The sequence below is a fragment of the Saccopteryx leptura genome, chromosome 1 (assembly GCF_036850995.1).
Source record: "Saccopteryx leptura isolate mSacLep1 chromosome 1, mSacLep1_pri_phased_curated, whole genome shotgun sequence".
NCBI lineage: Eukaryota > Metazoa > Chordata > Mammalia > Chiroptera > Emballonuridae > Saccopteryx > Saccopteryx leptura.
Window position 1 is genome coordinate 202,138,418 of NC_089503.1, and position 16,851 is coordinate 202,155,268.

General features: G+C 36.6%; 1 non-coding gene across 1 annotated transcript; it reads left to right on the top strand.

The window, feature by feature from the left end:
• Positions 1–16,055: 16,055 nt before the first annotated feature.
• TRNAN-GUU (transfer RNA asparagine (anticodon GUU)) lies at positions 16,056–16,131 on the top strand. The gene has a single exon. It is a non-coding gene; the product is annotated as a tRNA-Asn (tRNA).
• Positions 16,132–16,851: the final 720 nt, after the last annotated feature.

Consider the following 16,851-nt stretch of genomic DNA (forward strand, 5'->3'; position numbering starts at 1 on the left):
ACCTTGATGAATCAGGATGATACTTTAACCAACTTCTCTACCTGGCTAGGACAAACAAGCTTTTTAATTTCAAAGGAGGTATCAATGGATTAGATTAGATATTAGATCTGACTAGGTTTCCTTTTTTTTTTTTTTTTTTTTTTTTTTTTGTGACAGAGAGAGGGACAGACAGACAGGAAGGGAGAGAGATGAGAAGCATCAGTTTTTCATTGCAGCTTTTTAGTTGTTCATTGATTGCTTGTTCATATGTGCCTTGAATGGGGGCTACAGCAGAGCGAGTGACCCCTTGCTCAAGCCAGTGACCTTGGGCTCAAACCAGCAAACATGAGGTCATGTTTATGATCCCACGCTCAAGCCAGAGAACCCACACTCAAGCTGGTGAGCCCACGCTCAAGCCAGATGAGCCCATACTCAAGTTGACAACCTTGGGGTTTCAAACCTGGGCCTTCTGAGTCCCAGTCTGACAGTCTATCTACTGCACCACCACCTGGTCAGGCTAGATTAGTTTTTATTACCAAGTCTTACGTCCACTTTTCTGAATCCCAGGTCAAAATGTGTAGTTTGAAGTATTTGGGGGAAAGTTTTCTTTTTTTTTAAAGCTTTTTTTAAAAATTTTTTTATTTTTATTTTATTTATTCATTTTTATTTTTTTTAATTTTTGTTTGTTTATTTATTTATTTATTTTTTGTATTTTTCTGAAGCTGGAAATGGGGAGAGACAGTCAGACAGACTCCCGCATGCGCCCGACCGGGATCCACCCGGCACGCCCACCAGGGGCGACGTTCTGCCCACCAAGGGGCGATGCTCTGCCCCTCTAGGGCATGACTCTGCTGCGACCAGAGCCACTCTAGCGCCTGGGGCAGAGGCCAAGGAGCCATCCCCAGCGCCCGGGCCATCTTTGCTCCAATGGAGCCTTGGCTGCGGGAGGGGAAGAGAGAGACAGAGAGGAAGGAGGGGGAGTGGAGAAGCAAATGGGCGCTTCTCCTATGTGCCCTGGCCAGGAATCGAACCCGGGTCCCCCACACGCCAGGCCGACACTCTACCGCTGAGCCAACCGGCCAGGGCCTGTTTATTTATTTTTTTAATTTTTTTATTTTATTTATTCATTTTAGAGAAGAAAGAGAGAGGGAGAGAGAGACAGAGAGAGAGAGAGAGAGAGAGACAGGGGGGAGGAGCTGGAAGCATCAACTCCCATATGTGCCTTGACCAGGCAAGCCCAGGGTTTCGAACCGGCGACCTCAGCATTTCCAGGTCGACGCTTTATCCACTGCGCCACCACAGGTCAGGCCTTATTTAGTCATTTTTAGAGAGGAGAGAGAGACAGAGAGAGAGGGAGAGAGAGGAGAGAGAGACAGAGAGAGAGAAGGGGGGAGGAGCTGGAAGCATCAACTCCCATATGTGCCTTGACCAGGCAAGCCCAGGGTTTCGAACTGGCAGCCTCAGTATTCCAGGTCGATGCTTTATCCACTGCGCCACCACAGGTCAGGCTTGGGGGATAGTTTTTTAATTTGGAATAAATTCTTGAGGTGTTGATGAATATCTTGAATTGTTAAAGTAAAATATAAAATAGCTTGGTATGACTCACTAACAAAACATCACAATTAAATTTAAAACACTTTCATTCTTCCATTTATTTCTTATTCTTCCATGTTGAAGGATCTATGAAGTCCCCTCTGATGGCCACACTCTGGGGGCATGTAACTTCCTAGGTCCGCGGGGCCATGTCAGAACATCCCCAGTCTGTCTAACGCAGTTCAGTCAGAGAAGTGGCGCTGCACGTGGTTGCAGTGTGGGGCTGGGCAGCCGAACCACCTAGGCCTGTGTTCTGACCCTGTCTGTCACTTACCAACCAACTACAGAAATATTTCCCGAGCATCAAAAATACGGAGCAGTTAAAATCATGACCTTTGGCTCAGAATGCAAATGCTTATAAGATTGATACTATGCTTGTAAGTCCTAAATTAATCATCTTCCAACTTCAACATTAATCAAAATTTCTCAGAGAAAATATCCTCCAATCTGATATTGCACTCCACTTACAAAGTCACTATCACAACTGATGGCTCATTTCTTCTGGCATTTCCTTAAACATAGCGGCACATGCACACACAATACAGTATGAAGATTGTGTGCTATGACAATGTTGATTCAGTTACTTTGAGCAATCTTTACCAATGTTTATATTTTATAATTTCCCCTTAATACAGGAAAGTGTCATTCAACTATTGAATTCTTCATTTTCAACTAAGAAGGCGTGAGTTTAGGCACTTTTTCTTGTAACTTTATAGGTGACTAACATAAATTGATAAATAAATTACATTGGATTGCAACAGAAATAACTGCTTGCCTAAACTAATACCATGAATATATGTCGACGAGTCTTTATTTTTTATAATGTGTTGTTGATATTACTATCTCATTTAAAATAATTATATTTCAGAGATAACTAAAAAAAAAGAAAAAAAACAATGTTTTTTCTTATTTAAGCAACAATAAATTATTTGGAAACTACATAGTTAATATAATATTTAAAATATCCAAATTATTGGTAGAAAAGAAATATAATTTGATTAAACATCATCCTTAAAAAAAAATTGAGCTACCGCTACATACCGAATTCACCTACCATCGTTTGGGGGCTTCAGTAAAATTTTCTTTTATATGTCCTCATGTAGAAAATTCCGAGTGTTCTCCTTGGCTATCTGCATGTTCTCACTATTGTACAGTCTATGAAACACATAGCAAAAGGTGTTGTCAATGGTATGAGGACAGCCAGTGGTAAGAGGATTATCTTGGCCGGTGCGTCTGAGTCAAGGTCGTTCCAGGCCCAGTTCAGAGAGACATTCCACACAGCTGTATGTTGATTCTGGCTGAATGTGAGTCAGAGTAACTAAAGTCAAGAAGGTAAAGTCCATGTCAGAGTTGGTCAGGGGGCTTTGATTTCCCATGAAAGAAAACCACTCAACTAACACGAGAGTTAGAGGAGGTAGAAGCTTACCCCAAGGGCTGCATTGCTATCCAGTGGTTCTTCCCTTTCTCACACAAGGTAGCTAGCTCTTTAAAGGTTTCTAGCATTATTATCTCAAAAATATTTTGAGTTTTAATGGACTTGAAGAAATTAAAACCCTTTTAAAATTTAGCAATACAATGGGATCCCTTGAACAATAATAATAAGATTTGTTACAAATGAGGCATTCAGAGGCTAAACATTCCTACAGTTGGGGACGTTACAGATGATTTATTGCAACCAAGTCTGTCTCCTTGCATGTCACACCTGCTGGTCTATCCTATTCTGTCCTCCTAACTGGCTCCAAAAAATAAAGGAACTTAGTGTCATCACTCATCCACGTGACAGGCCTTTAAATATTTTAAAGCAATTCTTTGGTGTTGTGCTATGCTCAGTTAAATTTGAACAACACATATCATTCCCATTCCCAAAGTCCTACTGACTTCCTGGTATACAAGGCACAGTATAGAATTAGGGAGCTCTAAGTGCTGGGTAGGGGAGGGGAAGGTTCCCTCATCCTCATCCGTATTCCAGGGCTGTGGTCCACACTCTCCTCAGTCAGGCTCAGAGCTCAGGTTGAGTGGGTCAGACTGCAGGGAGCTTTCCCTGGTCACAGGCACGTCCAGACCAGCACGCCCTGTGTGATGAATGGTCAGTCACTGACTCGAGTCACTTCAAACTAATTTTCTAAATGCCCCCCCCCCATCCAGCTCCTCTCGTCTCCTCAGGGTCTGGCTCGTGCTGTGGAAAATCTGGATATTTCACAATGGAAGTCTGGTAAAAATTACTCTCTACCCAAACCAAACAGCGCCAGCTATACTGGAAGAGTTTGTGGTTCTTTCTGGAAAAGCATGATTTGGGGAATAACTACTTAAATCTGTGGCACTGCTGTGGGAAAGCCAACCCCAACCCCTAAACTACAACAGACTCACCTCATGTGCCTCTTTTTACCTGAGTTCATTGGAGGAATCAGGTTTCTCAAGCTCTATCTTCTTACTCAGCCCTGAACCCGGTCCCTAGAAGCCTAGTTCTCCTTAAGTACAGTGTATCAGTTCCTGCCGAGGACCCCATCATATTCTCCAGGAGAGGCCGTGAAACACCTGTCCCTCTTCTACCGGCTATAGGTTACCAGCATACTGTTTCCACTGATACTCAAGAAAAGTTAAAGGTTACAAAAACACCCTTCTGAAAATCATAAAATACTGCATTTTCCTCCAATAGCCTTTGATCAGCTAGAGATGATAAAGCACATTATCATCAAGTATTATCTCCCTACTTCCATTTGGATGTAAAAAATCACACATTATTATAGCCATATTTGTGTATGCTTCTTGTTTAAAAATGAAAGGCCACTTAAGTTTCAATAAAAATGAATCTGTGAAATCCATACTTCTACATCAGATCCCAATCAGAGACGGGAATGAAACAGAGAGACCAGAAGGATTTCAGTTTAGTAGTATATGAAAACAAGTGTCCGGTTAGAGTCAGTTCCGGTAAGAGCTATCTGTAGGTGGTAAACTCAGAATGTAACTGGAAGCTCAGTCTGTGGCCATCGGTAAACATACATATGTGGAATACATGGTGCTGTTTAAGGATCTCATTCTAGTTTTCATATCTATTAATTTTAATTATAACATTACTATGATTTATACTAAATTACTACTATTTATACTTTATTTATATCGATAACTTCTCATATATGTTCAGAACAATATCTTTTAAAACTGCTTAGGGAAATGTAATAAATAATAGTCATAAACATTTAAAACACACAAATAAAAAACATGGTAAGACAAAAATCACTTCAATGACAGAGTCAAGTCCTTTGTCCCTCTCTCTCTGTACCTTTCTCTCTCTCTCTCCCTAGTTTCTCTGCCTGTCTCTCTCATTTTTTCCTCACTTGTCATTTCTCCCTCTCTGTCTCTTTCTCTCTTTCTATAAATGAGCATGAATACACACAGAGAGACCTACTTTTATTTAACACTGCAATGTGAATATTTTCCTTTAGCCATAAATCTCCTTAAAATGATAATATTATGTCATATGGATATTCTTAAAAATTTATTTAGCTAAACCCTTCTTTCTAGGTATTTAATTTATGTGTTTCTTTTCTGAATGAACAATGCTACCTCTTCAGTCACAGCAAACTCCCAACTGGAGGTCTCCCTAACACCCTAAACCATGTCACTCTGCACTGATACAATATTTCATTCTTGGCACATTTCAATGTCAAGCCATGCTCCTACATATCAGGCTGAATCATTGTTCTTATAGTAACTATACTTTTAATAAATAAAAGAAAACAGAAATGCACCTTATACTAATTATATAAAGAACAACACAACAAACAGCAGGACCAATCTTGGCACAAATCTGAAGAATAGCTCTCAAAACCTCCAACGAAAGCCACCATTTGTTCACCTACTTACAGCTATTTCTTTGTCTTTTCTGAGAAGAAAGAAATAACATGAAGAATATATAACTGTGCTTGATAGATAGGAAAGACTGTAGATGGCCTCCCTCACATCTAAGTCCAACAAGATGAAAATTTTTTCCATAGAAATACCATAAAATAAATCTATTCGACTTGGAATATACAGTTCTAAGTGCTTAAGAGGATATCTATGGTAATTATATGAAACTGATTTTCCTTTAATATTTTCAGTAATTTGGAAGCCAGGGAGAGATTTGGGGGGGGAGAGAAGAGTAAATGATAAAGTAATGAAACTTTATATAAAATGGACTCCATTAAATTACTTCTTACATTACATATAATTATAGGTAAATAAAATATAAGGAAACATTTCAAGTCAGCCAATATTCTTCCCTTTTACTTACTGATAAAAACATCACATGACAAACTATAATTTTATTTAAAAATATAGGTTCACTTTATTGAGGACACACTGGCTGGTATATATTGACATTCTTAAAGTGCTACATGTCTTTTAGTTCAAAAATACACTTTCTAAGTACTTGTTATAGCTCTGACACACATACACACACACACACACACACACACCATGAAGACCTTTGTTAAAGCATTTCTTTGTGTATCTCCTTTCTTTTGAACTTTAAGAATTTACAATGATGCTTATCAAATTTTAAAATAATATAAAAATTAAAAGTTAAGTTAGAGTGAGTAGTATGACAGATCAGAAGAGTATTTTCTTATTTAATACTTATTTATAATAAATTAGGTCAAACTGGTGTTTAGTGAGGCCCACTGTAGGAGCATCAAACTCTCAGTGTTACCTTTTAATCCTCTGAACTATTATAATCTTACCTTTTATATTTACTTCACAAAACGTTCTTGAATTTCAACCTGTATAATGATGTAATACATACCTTCCTGTGTTTTACTCTTGCAATAATAGCTACAAATTTGAAATGTGCAATGACTGACCATCTTAGCATCACCCAACATATTACCCAATATTCATTTAATTAATTGATACAATCTTGGCAGCTGAAAAAATTGAATGCTCATCTAAAACAAAAAGTAATGATCACAGGTTGTTTGCAATGTGCCTGCAGCTTTATACATCCTGAGAACAAACCTAGCTGTGATTGATTGATTGACCTCTCCTAGTTTAAAAATGAGAAACCTGAATTATGACAAGACTACTAAAAGGATTACACTCTGATCCTCTGTTTGCTACCAGTTTTATTCAAACCTAAATAACTTCATTCTCTCAAAGGTTAGCATTTTATTGACTATTGTAAACTAATGATACAAATGATAGAATTTTCATTATGATAATCTTATCCTGACAAAATATAGCTGTAGACCCCTGAACTACAGAGTATTTAAATACGTTCATTGGTTTCTTGGATAAGTAACCACTTTGATAAAATATAGAAGGAAATAAGGATATAGGTTAGCAGTTTGTCTATATTAAAGATAGGTTCCATTCAGACACTAAACTTTGAATAAAAATGAATGTTCATAAACAAGTTATTAAAGATTTTAAGGCAAGGTAACAAACTGTCAAACAAAATTAGTTTTGCATTTTATCATGAGAATATGCCTCCAGAACCACCTGGAAGGCCAGGGTGAACTTGAAGGCCTCCGACTCCTCAGGTGTCTATGTGGTTGTGCTGGCCAGTGGAGAGCCAGCACCCAGCCCCATGTCCCCACCCCCCCTTCCAAACCCTGGCTTGTCTTATCCCCAGAGGGGCTTCAAGTTCACAAGTACAAGCATCCCAGCTCTTAGTTCTTGGCCCCATCCAAGGATCCTCTCTAAAGAGCCCCTTGGCTCCCCTTGGTTATTCCTCAAACCTGAAACTGTGTACATGCCATTATGTTCTTTCCTAGATAAGACAAACTCAAAAAATAAGCTTATGTAGGCATGAGAAATGTGGTTCTGGGTCATTTAAAGAAGACCTACTGAGCCCTGGTGACTTAGTACATAGTCCAAAAGGAGAATCCATGGGCTCTGGCTGGCGTTGACTCATTGGCTCTAAAGACTCCTCCCAGGGCATGATTCCTGTGGCCCTGGTATAGAGGTTGTAATGTTTTTACTACATATTAAATATTAATATAATCATACTTTCTTATCTTGTTGGCTGTCATAGCCCTTAAACCTCAGGTAACATAGATAAGTGATTGGACAGAGGAATCATCGCCATCTTTCTAACCATGGTCTCTTGCACAGGAACACCAACTCTCATATTTTGGAAAACTCGTTATTCTCTACTTTAACAATCATGTAGTCGGGGCTGTTCTTTTTCCACAGGTCTAAGGATGCACACAAATCCATCCTACCACAGGATTATTTGTGCTATGGCTAGGTAAAGAGAACAGGTCTTCTTGAAATACAGATACTTTAAAGTATGAGATGGGAGGGAGCAATCTGGGAAGCTATTATGTTTGACCATCTGGACAAAAATCCAAGAAAATGATGCCAGTATGCAGAAGAAAGCAAGGAAGGTAGAATGTGCATCTCGAAGCATGTCCTTGACCCTGTTAGGATCTAAGCTCAACATAGTGCTTTCCAGCAAAGGCATAGGGTCCTTACAAGATAATTCCTTTTGAAATATTGATAACCCTACATCAGGAGTCCCCAAACTATGGCGCTCGGGCCACATGCGGCCTCATGAGGCCATTTATCCGGCCCCTGCCGCACTTCTGGAAGGGGCACCTCTTTCATTGGTTGTCAGTGTACTGGAATACTGTATGTGGCAGCGCCGCAAAGCGCAGTGGCGCTCACGTACAGTACTACTTCTGATGACGAGGGATGCACGCATCCCGGCTTCAGAAGTGCGTCATATCACTTGCTACGGCTAGCAGTGACAAATATGGAACCGGACATTGACCATCTCATTAGCCAAAAGCAGGCCCATAGTTCCAATTGAAATACTGGTCAGTTTGTTGATTTAAATTTACTTGTTCTTTATTTTAAATATTGTATTTGTTCCCATTTTGTTTTTTTACTTTAAAATAAGATATGTGCAGTGTGAATAGGGACTTGTTCATAGTTTTTTTTTTATAGTCTGGCCCTCCAATGGTTGAGGGACAGTGAACTGGCCCCCTGTGTAAAAAGTTTGGGGACCCCTGTCCTACATGATATGAACATTCTCAAGAAAGCAGGAGGACTGCCTGAATAGCCATCAGCATGTTGGGGGAAGTATTTCTTTTACTTTACCTGAGAATATCATGTATTTTACAGTGGTTTGAGAGCAGCTTGCTTCCGAATACTGTGACAGATTTTCAATCTCTAACCTGTGAGGGCAGTGGCCATATGGTGCTTCTCCATAGTCATATGGAAACCCAGCTGGGCCACCTAAAGATTTATGGTCAATTATCTGTGCTCAAAGGCCAACACCCACCAAACAATGGCTCTTTCTGGGTAGTATGTGAGGGAAATGCCAGCTATTGTAAAGTTCCTTTGTCAACATGAGAAGTTATTAACTTGAATTACAAAAGGTTATCCTTTAAATGGACCCTTTAGTTGATAATAAAATTAATAAGTGTTTTGAAAAAAGTTTTAGTCCTCCAATAATAAACATATCCACGGACACAAACATACACAAGGAATACACACTCACACCCATGTACACAAACAATATAAAACTTTCTGGTATGATTGAAGTAAGCACTGTCTTAGGACATATATATGAAAATGATGATTTTTAAATTGTTTTCCTCCTGATTTCATGGTTGTTTTATTCTAAGTGGGACAAGCTTGGAAAATATTTCATGAACCTAATTCTCATTTGTGTGTCTTGTAATTATACAGCTGTCGATAGCCCTAATTTGGTAGTTATCTACTTTTGAGAAAATATTGTGTTTTCTTCAGATTCTCTTTCACCTAAAGATTATTCATTCATTGGCATTTTTTTTGCATGTTTACTGGGCTATTGGCATGTGCACTTGTTTTATATCCAATTTGTTCCTGGTGGAATTGGAGAAAGAATCTCTATAAACTACTTTTACTACTTTCAGTAAAAGTCTTATTTATTAGTACTTCATTTTCAATATTGGTATTCTAGAAGAGGGTTGTCCCTTTATTAGAAGAATGGAATACAGTTACTTCCAACTCTGTGGCCCACAGGGATGCACATGGAATGATGAAAAGATTTAAAATGAGACTGCGACTGAATTAGAAATGGGGTCATTCATTTTCCAATCTTCTAAATTTTTTGGGATAAAAATATGGGATTAAAAAGTAAATAATCTATCTGTTACATTGCATTAAATGTCACAGTTAAGTTATTTACCTCCAAAAGGTTTTATATATCAGAATGAACTCTATACTATAAATTACATTCTAGTGGCTGATATTTTTCTCATTAAAAGTTTATGATTAAAAAAAAGTTTATGATTTACAGTCATTTAAGTTTATTAACATGCTTAACAGCACAAATCCCAATAGACTTTTTTTATGTTGTAAATACAGTGTTGCATACTTTATTTTTATAATGTGTCACTATAAAGATTCTTAATTATGTTTAATTGTAAAAGTATAAATGAATTAAAAATACATGGTATTTTTTATTTTTATTTTTTACAAAATCTCAAACAATCAATAAGTATTTATGCCTGGAAGACTTCAACAAAAGAGGACTCAGACTAACACTCCCATGCTATCTGTTTGGTTTATTTATGTATGCTTCAATACAATTACAGAGAAACTGAAAAATCCATTTTATAAGTAATTTCACTGTCAAAACAATAATCAATAAACTTTACATTTGATTACATTTTCAATTAATTGAAGTTCTTTGTCATAAACTGCCAATTAACAATAAGCATATTAAATTATATTCTATCTGTATTTACATTTATATAACTTTTTTCTATATTATTAATATTCAAAAATCATTCAAATGCAGCTAAAACAAATAATAGTTTTTGCTAAATTAGTTTATAAAATTACTAAATTCAATAGAGCAGTGGCAATTTGCTTTCTACAAGTGGCAAAAAGAGAGAAAAAAAGGTTTAAAATCTATGCCCAAATGTTAAACGTTATCACTAATACTATATATTATCAAGTTTACAAAACTACTAGAAAATTCAATGAGGTTTTTCTATAGAGAGTTACTTATTAGCCTTAAAAAGTTATCTAGTGTCTTTCATCTTTCATAAGGAAAACATTTATGTCTAAAAATTCACATTGGCCAAGATTTTGACCCAGAATAAGAAAAAAGAAACTGACACAAAATCACAGAGATTCCTCCACTGTGGGATGATTTACTTGTTCCTTTACTGTTTTAAGATTGCTTACTGGGGGATATTGTTAAATCAGAAAGAGAAAAAATGTAAACGGTGATTTCCAGAAAATTATTAATAGAACTGTTAATCTATAAGGACAGGTATGCCCTTTATCAAATCCCCAAGCTTCCCTCAGTCCATCTGCTATTAACACAGAACTCCTCAGCTGTAGAAAGTCTATTCCACATGGAATCATTAGGGCAGACTCTTCTCTCAGAACCCATATGGTCAAATGACAACATGTATTTTGGGAGTAAAGGGTAAAGTTGTTCTTGAATAAAAATGATCACATGATCACAACACACCTACATCTACACAAGAATATCAAATGCAAGTGAGAGTCATGAACACTGATCAAGGCCTGTAAAATATTTTGAAATGTTCACTTACTGAAATTAATCCTTAACTATTTATGCCTTGCATCATTTGAATATATAATGTGTGTTTTCTTTCAGATTTTCAGACCACTTAAACTGTATTATACACTCCTGTCAGCTTTAACTTGGAAAAGCTTTCATGTTCATTCCAATTGCTATCCGGTCCCTTGCCTTTTATTGCCACTGCTAAATCAATAAAACAAGTTCATTGCAACTTTGGGGTATAGCTATGTTATAAAAAAACAACAATTGCAATGCCTAACTTTATTAAGATTGAGGATGTGTATTTTTAAAACTCTAAAACGTAATTAGGAACCATGAACATGACAGCTGAGGTGCATATCTATTTGCACACTTTCAGTAAAATCAGACATAATGAGCTCCCTGTAGTCATTAAAAATTATGAGAGGTGATCTAATTGTTTTGAGGGCCCTCAACATGATTCTCATCCAAAAACTGCAACTCAGACAAAGCCTATTTATCATGCACGATAGCAAGTGAGCCTATGAAATCTACTGGGTGAAATGATATAAATCACCAGGCAGTAAATAGTGAGTTAGCCTCGGGACTTTCAGAATTCCTACTTCTTCAGTGCAGCAAACACTGTGGACTCTATAAGAATGGTAGAAGAAAAACTTAATGATCTAGAATAGAGATGACAAACTGGTGGATTAAGGGAGTAAATATTCACTGGACTTATGGGGTTTAAAAAATTCTCATTTCTTTATGAAGCAAATAAATTATTTATGTGGTTGAGAAATATATAAGGATGAATTATCAAAGAGACTGCACACCAGTGGCCTGCAGGGTTTAGCTTAAGAATGTGCTGCATTTGCACTGCATCGAGCAGATAGTCAGGTGGGTTCCAAATTCCACTTCTTTGTCAACATTTTACAACTTTCAGTTTCCCTATAAACTTTTCAATTTATGATCAAGTTGAGAGGGCCTGGTAGCATAGAGTCTCATTAACACACAGGAGTAATTTGTTCAGTCTGCAGATCAGCTGCATCTCAGACAAGGTGCCCACTTCACCTTCCATCAGTTTGGACCACCTCTCTTTCTCTGACCTCTAAAGGTTAGATTCCACAAGGGATTGTCTGAAAGCGCCTTGAACATCCATGCGCCCAGTCCCTGTTCAATCTCTTTCCCTTTCTCTGTACTATATTTACTGCTATGATCACTACTGACAGTTTCTTCTTTGTTTACTCGTTAATGATTAGTCAAGTTTTCTTGGAACATAAATACCCAAGCGTAGGAATGTTGGATACTAATCCATTCACACGGTTCCCTAGAAGAGCCTGATGTACTGAGAAGTTTAAATAATATTCATTGAATAACCGCCATGTGACTGTTAGCTCTTTGCACAACAATTCCATTGTTTTGCTTGGATTAAGTTAAAAATATCACATTTTTCTGGTAGTTAAAATTCCATCACAACTAGGAAGTACAAGATTAACAAAGAGGATCAAATAATACTTATATTTGGCTTGCTTTATATTTTCTTATCTTGTTTTTTTTTTTTTTTGGAGTATTTTTAGGACTATTTTTGCTCAAACTGAGGAAGTATACTACCGTTCTTAATCAAATGATCTCTCCATGTCTCAATTTGTAAACTCTGTTTATAATTTTTAGCCTTTATAAAAAATGTTATCTATCTAATTAACTTTTACATGCTTTAAACAGTATTATTTAAAAATCATTATATCTTCATCATACACTGATTCACACTATTTATTTTTACCTGGAATATTTTCATAGTACCATCTCTTTACCTTGTTAATTTTTTAAAACTGAACTCTAAAATAATTGCATAATAAGCACATTTATTCATTTATTGGAAACAACTTGTTCTGTTTCTATTATCATCTATATTAATTCACATTACTATATTAACTTTGTCAAATGGATCATATATTGGTTTAATAAATATCAAAATGGAAATCAGTTAACCGAAAAACAGGAAAACAATAGAAAAAATATCATTAAAACAAATAGCATATTCTTTGAAAAAATGAATCAAAATATTAAAAATCTATCTAACAAGAGTAACAATGATACCAAGAGAAAAACTACCCAAATCAGCCAAGATGAAATAGACCATCTGAATAGCCCAATAAAGTTAAAAATTTATATGCAATATTAATAATATTCCCCAAATGAATCTCCAGGTGTATGGCTTTCCTGCAGAATACTACCAACTAGTTAAAGACTAATAATTTTACACAATATATTCCTGAAAATAAGGGAGAAAATATCTTACATTTTATTTGATGAGAATAGTGTTATTTTAACACCAAAGATAAAGAGTTGAAAATAAAAATAATTATAGACAAGATCTTTCATCACTTTAGATGCAAATGCTTTTAAGATAACATCAGCAAATTGAATACAGCAATATATAAAAAGAATCATGTCTTGGGACTCAATGAGATTTTTCAAGGTATATAAGGCTGGTTCAACATTCAAAGATCAATCAATGCAACCTACTTTATTAAGAGGTTATAAAAGAAAAATTGCATGATGATATTAACAGAGAATAAGTATTTAAAAATATTTCAATATCCTTTGATAAAAATTCTCAGCAAAGTAGAAATATCAGAACTTGATATAGAAAAATCAACAAACAAAATCAAAAGTGGATCGAAATCCTACAGCTAACATTTGATTTAATAGTAAAAGACTGATTGCTTTCTTTCTAAGATACAAACAAAGCAACTGTCTGCTCTCACACTGCTATTGAACATGACACTTAAATTCTTGCCATTGCAGTATGACCAGATGAAGAAAAAAAAGGCAGATGATTGGAAAGAAAGAAATCAAACTAGACCCTGGGCAGTTGACTCAGCAGTAGAGCATTGCCCAGTGTGTGAAAATCCCGGGTTCAATTCTCAGTTAGGGTACAGAGGTAAAGTTCCATCTGCTTCTCCACCCCTCACCTCCCCCTTCTCTCTCTCTCTCTTTCTTTCTTTGCCAGAAATCTTTGCTAAATAACTAAATGAATGAACAAATTTTTAATTTCTATTCTTAGTTTCTATTTTTTCCATTAAAATAAGTCTACATCTAAAATAAGTGCTTTTGACTGTCACCTAGATGAATGACAAGAACAATGTTGCAAAGCTGTGTATTCAGGAAACCCTTCCTTCCCTGGTCCCTGTGCTACCGTTTTCCAGAACACAAGAGGCGGCCCACGGTGCACCATGGCCCTGGCAAGATCTCCTTAGTTTCCCTACCATCCCCTACTCCATTACAGTCTGTCTAAACGAGAACAGATAAACCCTCTCTCCACCAGACTGAAGCAGAAGTGACCTTAGTATGACCTGCATTGCTTTCTTACCTCAGACACAATAGGAGTCAAAGGTCAGAGGTCATCCCTCATCTCCTAGGCCAGCCTCACACTTCTCTCTGACCTGAGAAACTGTCACTGTGCTCTTGACAACCCATCACCAATCATAGAAAATTTCCTAATATAAATAATTCTCACCCTGAGTATGCCCTTCACCTTCTCACTCAAAGTAAGTTGGTAAACACGATCCACTGTTCAGAGATTAGGATGCATAAATTGCGACTCTCTCAAATGTGTGTGTAAGTGTGTGTGAGTGTGTTCCTCGCCAAAGTCTATTACCATCATCCTGAAGAGAGTATACATCCTCCAGGCTCCTCATACATTTGCTCTCTGTGTCCCTTAGTCTCCGACGCTGAAATTGCCCATCACTTCTTTCACAGTAATTGGAGATTGTAACATCTGAATTCACCACCTTTCCTTCTATGATTTGTTATATTTTTAGCATCAAACATATCAGATCCTTGTAGTGCCTACTCTTCTATGACTCAAATTATTTTCCGGTATCCCATCTCACCTACTCAATTAAATGGTGAATTATGAAAAACTGTTATTTCTAATTAATGTGCCATCCCTTTACAATAAGCTTTATACAGATATGCCTTGAGTGTCGTATCCCAGGTCCGTTTACTCGGTTTTCTCAAACACTGGTCACCCGAGTGGTTCTGTGACCATGGCTGTCTTGACCTTCCTCGTCTGTACATGGTTTAGTTTGTCCATGTTTGTTTTCAGTGGGTTGCTCTTAATTAAATAAGGTGTTGTTCACACAGTCAGAACCACACAGGCAATATAAAACTTCATGACGTTTCATTGGAAACTTATTGTTAATTTTGTTTAGGATTTTGGTGTCGTGTTTCTATTAGACTTCCAAGCACTTTCATGAGTTCCCCCTTCCTGGCCTATTTAATAAAATTAATCATTTAATCCTCATGTATTCACCTCTTAATTATTATATATTTTTGAACAGTGCACATTCTTCTTCATACCTCTAATATTTCAAATTATCTGTTTGTTTAGCTGTGTGTCCCACGGGACTCTGAGCCTCTGTGTTCAGGGAACAGCACATTCATCTCGATGTCTCCAGTGTTGACTGAATAAACATAGCAAATGACTAGAGTAGGAATTTTAACTTTAAAAGTCAAAGATCTGGCATTTCACTTTTAAATTATGTACTTGGTAGTAAAACTTCCAGTCATAAAACTTTTTACAGTAACTTATTTTAAATGATGAATCAAGACATAAAAGGTAGCTACAACATATTTCTGTAATGAATATTCAATATAAGCATTCTGTTCTTTAAATAGGAAACACAAGATCATTGTAAAGGATCATAAAGATAATGTTGTAACTCTATGAGCATTATTAGTACAAATAATATACCAAACATATATATATTTTTTAAAAACTCAGATTTCAATATATTCTATATAGTGTTACATTTAAAAAAATAATATTTTTATCTAAAAGAGTTTTCCTTAGCTCAAAGGGTTAGGAGTTCATTAAATTAACTTTTTAAACAAATATATGTATCTTAATATCCAAATCAAAATACTAGATTACTAATACAGAAAACTTTCCCTATGGAAATCTCTGTAAAATTTATGATTTTCTTAGGCCCTGGCCAGTTGGCTCAGTGGTAGAGCGTCGGCCTGTTGTGCAGGAGTCCCGGGTTTGATTCCCAGTCAGGGCACACAGGAGAAGTGCCCATCTGCTTCTCCAGCCCTCCCCTCTCCTTCCTCTCTGTTTTTCTCTTCCCCTCCTACAGCCAAGGCTCCATTGGAGCAAAAAGATGGCCCAGGCCCTGGGAATGGCCCCATGGCCTCTACCTCAGGCACTAGAGTGGCTCTGGTCACAACAGAGCAACGCCCCGGATGGGCAGAGCATCACCCCCTGGTGGGCATCCCAGGTGGATCCCGGTCGGGCGCATGCGGGAGTCTGTCTGACTGCCTCCCCGTTTCCAGCTTCAGAAAAATACAAAAAAAAAAAATTATGATTTACTTTCCAACTCAGAAATATAAGGTTTTAAAAAAAATGCATCTTAGCATTTACAGATGGAAAATAATTTAGACTTTTAAGAGCCATCTGTTGATGAAACCATTAACTTGCTATTTTTTGGAACTCGTTTCAAGATAAATCATTTCAATTTTAGATATATATTTTAGCAAAGTAATTTCATAAAATTCAACCCAATTTAAGATGCTGCTATCAAATGTTAATAGAACAAAAATAAGAATATGACCTTCAGGAGTCTTAAAGATAGAAAATGTTATAAACACAAAGTTCCATCTTTATTGTTTTGCTCTTAGTAAGGAAATTAGCATTTTAATTGTTTTCCTATACAATGCCAAAGAGGCTATCTAATATATTTGATAAACTCAGAACAATTTAACCAACTTTTAAAATAATCAAC